Raw genomic sequence first — 7500 nt, forward strand, 5'->3', positions numbered from 1 at the left:
ATTGAATTGAATTGAATTGAATTGAATTGAATTGCTGCCTGAGTTTATTTTCAGCTCAGCCAGAGTAGCAGGTGCTGGGGAGGAAAACAGAATGTTGTGGAGTGACATGTTGAGCTACAGCGGGTGAAGCAGTGTCACTACACTAGGTGCTGGGTGTCGGTTGTGACCTTTGACCCAATACTCATAATAAAATAAGCATTGTTTTTCTGATGGAGACAATCAAAGGAAAGTAGTTGAAGTGCTGTGTTTGAACCAAGGAAGATGGTAAAAAATTGTCATTGACAATAACCAAAGGATAACCGCAGTTATAGTGGTATTAGTCTGTTGAGTAATTTTCGGTCACATATCAAGTCCCAGATGATTAAACTGCATTCTTGACCTAAGTTTAGATACGATATGGCATGCATTTGAACACTTTGTAGCTGATCTTCCACTGACTACCTGGCTGTTACTTTGCAATACCAGTGGGTTGGTGTCCTGTTGCTTAATCACAGGTTCAGTTTGGGTCACACACAGAGAGGCTGAGAGCACCTGGTTCTGGGACGGATCACGCTATAAAATAACAAACAAATCCATTGTCTGCCTTTGAAAAAAATAAAGTAAAGATACTGAGAAATAGTAAAAAAGTGAACAAAAGATTTTTTGACTTGACTTGCATTTGACTTTTTTCAAGTACGGTGTTGAAACCATTTTTGGACGGATGACAGTAGCGTGGTGAATGTTGCAGTTTAATGGCAGTTGCAGTGGATTGGGTGAATTTCACCACTGAGTGGTAAAACTGTCTGTTTCCTGAATTGCCTTCTCGCCATACCGTTGTCACAACCATGATAACGTTGTGTGTACGTGTGCGTGTCCATATAAAGCACTAGTGAATTAGGCCAGTCCTAACTCTTATTCAGACTTTAAAGGCTATATTAGCCAGGCTATGTTTTGGAGAGAGAAAAAAAAAAGAGGAAGAAAGAAGGTCAATCTTTTAGGCCTCCTGGCCCTAAAATGATGACATTTGGTGAGTTACTGAATACGTGAATTACTGGTTTGGTTGCATTTGCGTCGATTTCTGGTAATCTCTGATTCTTGTGGGAACTAAGAGGAGAGGACATTTAGTAACACCATGTTACTTCATTTCCCGAATTCCATAAAATTCACGGCTGACCACATGTTGCCTTTTTGCCCTTTGTACTTTCGATGTGTACAGTCTATCTGTAATACTGTTGTATCTCCATCTAAAATCTGCTTCATTAAGCACATATTGATAAACTTAACTAACTCTAACCTTAAAGCTAACCATATGTACAACCTTATAGCAACCTTAAAAAAATCTTCTTCAGTAAGAAGTACATTGTACTCACAAATAAATTCATCAAGTAAAGAGTACATGGTACCCAAATGTAAAACAAAATAAAGGGTTCGGTAATTTGTGTAGTGGATGGTTGCTGAGAGAAGGATCAGTGCAAGGATTCATTAACCCCATTTACACTGTGAGCCAAACCTGGGGCTTGAAGTTAGTTCCTGTTCCAGGGAGCGTTTAGACCGTATTTAAACCTTTTACACTGTGCTTAAACCTTTTACTATCTGTGGCTTAAACAGGGCTTAACCAGCAACCCAAGCCCTGGTAAGAAGCCAGGCTCAATGGTCAGTCCCAGACCTGCCGTTTATATGTCCAGATAAATGCTCTTGTAAGGGCAAATGTTACACCCAGGATGCTGCGCTCGTCTAATGAGCGTCGTTTAGCACTGCCGTCTGTGCAAGTACGGCAATCCAGACTATTCTCATTCGTAGTTCCACGTTGGTGGAACGAACTGCCTAGCACTACCAAAGCAGGGACGTCCCTCTCTACCTTTTAAGAAGCTCTTGAAGACCCAACTCTTCAGAGAGCACCTCCCTTCCTAACTTGCACTTCGACTAGTACTTAACTTGCACTTACAGCAGTTACATTCCTGCACTTCTTTTTTTCTATTCCTTATGTAAGATAGTATTTATTGTTACACTAGGTCTCTATTTCTCGTAGCTTGACTGTTCTCTCCCTTGTACGTCGCTTTGGACAAAAGCGTCTGCTAAATGACTAAATGGAAATGGTTACTATGGTGGCGGTTCTGTTTATGTTAGCTTCCTGCTAGATAACTAGCTAACACTGTTTACATAATTAATATACTTAATAGACTCGTTTACGGTGTTAGTCACATTTTGTCTTGTGTGTGGTCCCAAATCGTCCCACGGAGCTCCTCTCCTCTGGCAGGTGAGCTGTTCTGTCAGGCTGAGGTTAGGCTTGCGTCACGCTTTTACAGGAAGCTGAAAGGTGAAGGCCCTCAGCGCAGGGTTGCGGCGTGTGTCCGTGGTAGCCTGCGCATTCACACGCCGTCTCTGGCACCCTGCGCACACCAAACAGGGTCTCCTCTCGGTCTGCCTGCTCGGCGCGGGCTGGGTTGCCTCAGGTTGATGTTTCCACGGGACCAGTGAGAACGAGACTGGGCAAACCACCGGAATGTTCCAGGGCAATGCGGGATGCCATCCTACCCACAAGTTCACATGAGGAGAATCATGCACGTCCTCATGTGAACTGTTTGTTGTTTTGTGTGTGGGGGGGGGGAGGGGGGGGAGGGTGTATTTATGTACGACAGGCCTGTTTGCTTGTAAGGTGACGGCACAGCTTCCAGGCATGGAGGTCGTGCCAAACGCTCACCACGTGTTCCTGCTCCTCACCACGTGTCCTCTGAGCAAACACACGTCGGACAGATTGAGTCGAAGTTCTTAACTCAAAGCCGGAACTACCCTGCTCTCACCATCCCACCCCATATGCCTCCATAAGCTCCAGTTGTCCACAGAGGGATTGGTGTGTGTGTGTGTGTGTGTGTGTGTGTGTGTGTGTGTGTGTGTGTGTGTGTGTGTGTGTGTGTGTGGCATGGTTGTGACTGCAAGAACATGGTGTGGGCAGGTGGGTTTGGAGCGTTTATGACTGAATGAGGGGTTGACTGTGTGTGTGTGTGTGTGTGTGTTTGTTCATAATGGTCAGGGTGATCAGGTGCTCAGCGAGTCTACATTGTCTGTGTCTGTGTCTGTGTCTGTGTCTGTGTCTGTGTCTGTGTCTGTGTCTGTGTCTGTGTCTGTGTCTGTGTCTGTGTCTGTGTCTGTGAGAGAGAGAGAGAGAGCTGTACTGTCTAACAGTGGGACTTTTCTGTGCTAATCCAGGCCTGTGTCTGTGTGTGAGAGAGAGAGAGAGAGCTGTACTGTCTAACAGTGGGACTTTTCTGTGCTAATCCAGGCCTGTGTGTTGTGTTATCTGACAAACGGCGCTCCACTCGCTCAAGGGCTCTAATCATTACTCACCCCCCTGCTTGGAGAGGAACTGTGAGAGCTCTCATGCGAGACGCGGCACGCTGAAACATGTGTGTGTGTGTGTGTGTGTGCGCGCACGTGTGTGTGCGAGTGTGTGTGTGTGTGTGTGTGTGTGTGTGTGTGCGTGCGTGTGTGCGTGTGTGCGTGCGTGTGTGTGTGAGAGGGAAGCAGGGAAGTGCCAAGGGAATGTCTTCAGAATGTTAGTGAGTGTATGTGTCTGTGCTGAGTGTGTGTGTGTGTGTGTGTGTGTGTGTGTGTGTCTGTGTGTGTGTGTGAGAGGAAGAGAGAGGGGGCGAGAGGTGCGTGTGTGTGTTGGGATATCAGTGTTGATTTGTATGTGTGTCTGTGTCTCTGTCTGTTTCTGTGTTTGTGTTTGTGTGTGTGTGTGTGTGTGTGTGTGTGTGTGTGTGTGTGTGTGTGTGTGTGTGTGTGTGTGTGTGTTTGTGTTTGTGTACTACTCATAATAATGAGCAGCCAACCTGTCTGGCGATGACTTTTTCTTGTCTCAGCTATTTTCAAGTGTGTGTAGTTGGTTGTGTATACACATATCTGTCTGGGAGTGTGCACATGTAATTGTGTGTGTGTGTGTGTTTGTGTATGTGCTTTACATATGCACGTCTGTCTATAAGTCCGCATGTGCAGTCATGGGAGTGTGTGTATATATACACAAGTATGTATGTATGCATGTTTTTATATAGAAACTGGGAAGTCAAGTGGTAGCCTTGTGACTTATTGTTGGTTCCATAATGTCGTGTGTGTGTGTGTGTGTGTGTGTGTGTGTGTGTGTGTGTGTGTGTGTGTGTGTGTGTGTGTGTGTATTGTCCATGCATTAACATATTCCAATGCATGGTCAGAGTAAATGGTGTGTGCTCCAGTTTGCCTGCAACTATGTGTTGTGGTGTTTGAGCTGGGGTAAACTCATGCCACCCTTCTGAAGTCAAAGCACGCAGAAGCATGTCATGTCACCATGGACCCCCTGACCATCAATGTCACCTTGTCCCCAGACGTTGCCATTCAATGGTTTAGAAACTTTAAGACCAGCGGCTGAGCCTGAAGTGTTTGTGTGGGCCGACGGTTGTCTGAAAGGTTTCTGGCTCCTATGAAATCCACTGAGTGCACTGTGGATGGTGCTCCATTGCACTCAATCCCTTCTTACACAGCCTGTTCAAGGGGGGAATACTGCACCTTCACTCCGCCTTGCTGCTCTGTATAAAACATACAAAGACAGAATGGGGGGGGGGGGGGGGGGGGGGGGGGGGGGGGGGGTCATTGTTGTTCCGCCTTTCAGCCAGCAGTGGAGGTGGTCACAGAATCGCGGAATCGCGGAATCGCGGAATCGACATCTGTGTAAAAGACAGAGCCAGCATGGCAGGATAGGGGTGTGACGCAGCCTAGCAGCTAACCAAAATGAAGCAAGGCTACTGTGTTGTCAGAACTTCACAAATCCGTCATGATTTTGACATATTGTTTCTTCATGCATCTTCTCACGCGTTTCAAAATGTTGTAAGGCTGCAGGATGTGCATCACTTTAGAGCGAGAGAAACATACAAATGTTTGTCTAACTTTATCTTAGGTAGGCCATTTGAGTTACAGAGCTGGTGAGCTATTGAACCAAGCAACCTTCTTATGGCCAAATACATAATACACATCATTCACTATACAAGCTAGGCACCAGAGCAGTTCTTTGAAGCACTTCACTTGAAAAACCATCAACAATGGCAATAGCTGACCGCTAAATATGGTTAGCATTAATGATCCCTTTTTTTTAACTATACAGTAGCCTATTGGTTGCCTACTGATATTTACTGCACTGACATGAATGTTGATTACTCCTAAAATAATTCAGAATGTCTGAAACGCTTTTTTGTCTTTTTTGTTGCTGTGATGTGCTCTGTGCCCATAGGCTGTGACAGCGCTGAGAGTGTGAATGGTGCTGTGTAGAGGACCTCACACCTCCCAACACACACACACACACACACACACACACACACACACACACACCTCTTGACGTGCCATCCTAATTCCTCATTCTTTTAACACTCTCCATCCTCTCTTCCCCTGATGCCATGAACCCCCCCCCCACACACACACACATACACACACCATGTACCAAACCCCTTTCCTTTAACACACTTCTCCTCCCGTCTCTCCTCCTCCCGCTGTTTACATTTTGGTCGCTTTCTCTCTCTGCCTCTGTGTTACACTCTCTCCATCCCCCCCCTCTCTCTCTACATCCCTCTCTCTCTCTCTCTTTGTGTTCCACTCTCTCTCCATCTCACCCAATCTCCCCTGCTGTCTGCCTCTTTTCATCTCTCTGTGATCCCCTTTCCCTTCTCTCTCTCTCTCTCTCTCTCTCTCTCTCTTTCTCTCTCTTTCCCTCCTTCTGTTCTCTCCCTCTCTCTGTACCCCTCTCTCTCTCCCTCTCTCTACCCCTCTCTCCCTCTCTCACTCTTTCTCTGTGTCCCCCTCTCTCCCTCTCCCTCTCTCTCTACCCCTCTCTCCCTCTCCCTCTCTCTCTACTCCTCTCTCCCTCTCTCTCTGTGTCCCCCTCTCTCCCTCTCCCTCTCTCTCTGTGTCCCCCTCTCTCCCTCTCCCTCTCTCTCTGCATTAAGTGGGTTAATTGAATGCAGAGATGAGAGCTGCAGGTTGTGCGCCCCGCGGGGGTTGGCGTGTTAATTACCGCCACGGACGTTTGAAGCCAGCGGACCGGGGATTAAGCCACGCAAAACTGGCAGCTCCAGGGGTTCCCCTGACTCCCCCTGCGTGCACCCGCTCACCACCCTCCTCCCTCTCTTCTCATCCCTCTCTTCTCATCCCTCTCTCCTCCGTACACGTCCGTCCTCTGCCTCCCTGGGGAAGGGGGATCTCTCACATGCTGAGGTGGTTTGGTGTGGAAGGCCCCGGGGTCCTAGTCTAAGACTTTATCTCTCTTCTTATCTTTTTCTTTTCCCTCACTCTCTTCTTTTATCCTCTGCCCACCCCCCCACACCCATACACACACACCTCTCACTGTCTCTCGCTCTCTCTTCTCTCTCTCTCTTCTCTTCTGTTCGATGCATGCGTGTTAGATATCACAGTGGAAGCTGTGCCACTCCTGCCTGCCAGGGATGTCCCTGATATCCTGCTGAGCTGAGGGGGGGGGGGGGGGGGGCAGAGAGACATACACTAGCACAGGCTTAGATGGCGTGCCATGGTTGTTCTTGGCTGTGGATTTGGAGATGTTACACACACGCACATATGTGTGTGAGGGGGTGTGGGATGGGGTGAGAGGTGTTTGTTTGTACGTGTGAGGCAACAAAATAACATGACAGAGCAAAGAAGATCCATGGCGACACTTTAATTATTTATATCCCTCTACCCATGTCTCTCTGCATGAGATCAGCTGTTCTCCTGGCCAAATTAAGTCTGGGGATTCATGGACCAAAGGACAGGCAAGATTACAACTAGGGCTGGGCGCTGTACTCAACATCGTAACATCAGTACTGGACCTTCAGGGCCTGGCTGCAAAGCCAAACCATCCATTTTCAAAATGAAGAGAACAATAAGACATTCATAAACTTAAACTTTTTTTGGCAGTCATTGATCACACATGAACATATGCTGTGTGTTTGTTTTTATTTTTTATTTTAGTTGAACGCAACTATTTAGATATAGAACAGTATGACGTGTTTTTCTTTTTTACTTTTTCTATATTTCAAATAAATACTGATACTTACATTGAACATTATACTATACTATTTTTTTTTATTATATTATATAGTATATCGGCATTTCTCCTCAGCATATCGAAATATGAAGTTTTTTTTTGCCATATCGCACAGCTCTAATTACAGCCACGTTAAGCTTGATCTCCTCAGCTGTGGTCCCGGGGTGATGATGTCATCTTTGCGTGACTGCGGGGAATGTGAGCCTGGACAGCTCAGTGATGGGAAGGGTATCATAAAATCAGAGTTAAGCTCATTTATATCCAATCAGACTTTCCTGGCAGGCACTGCAGACTCGCATGTCCATGAAGCTAATGTAGCGATCGCTCCCAGGATGAGAACATGGGGTGATAGGAGTAAATTAGAGCACAAGATGTCAAGCGGAGATTTATAACTGGATGAGAATCTCTTTATGTAGACATGGCTCCAGGGGACTGACTGCCTCACTGTGGCGCTCCCCTGG

General features: G+C 46.7%; 1 protein-coding gene across 2 annotated transcripts in view; it reads left to right on the plus strand.

Moving 5' to 3' along the window:
• Positions 1-7500, plus strand: part of rarab (retinoic acid receptor, alpha b) — an 84392-nt gene that overhangs the window by 773 nt on the left and 76119 nt on the right. The window lies entirely within an intron of this gene.

This window comes from Clupea harengus, chromosome 1, assembly GCF_900700415.2.
Source record: "Clupea harengus chromosome 1, Ch_v2.0.2, whole genome shotgun sequence".
In the NCBI taxonomy this organism is placed as follows: domain Eukaryota; kingdom Metazoa; phylum Chordata; class Actinopteri; order Clupeiformes; family Clupeidae; genus Clupea; species Clupea harengus.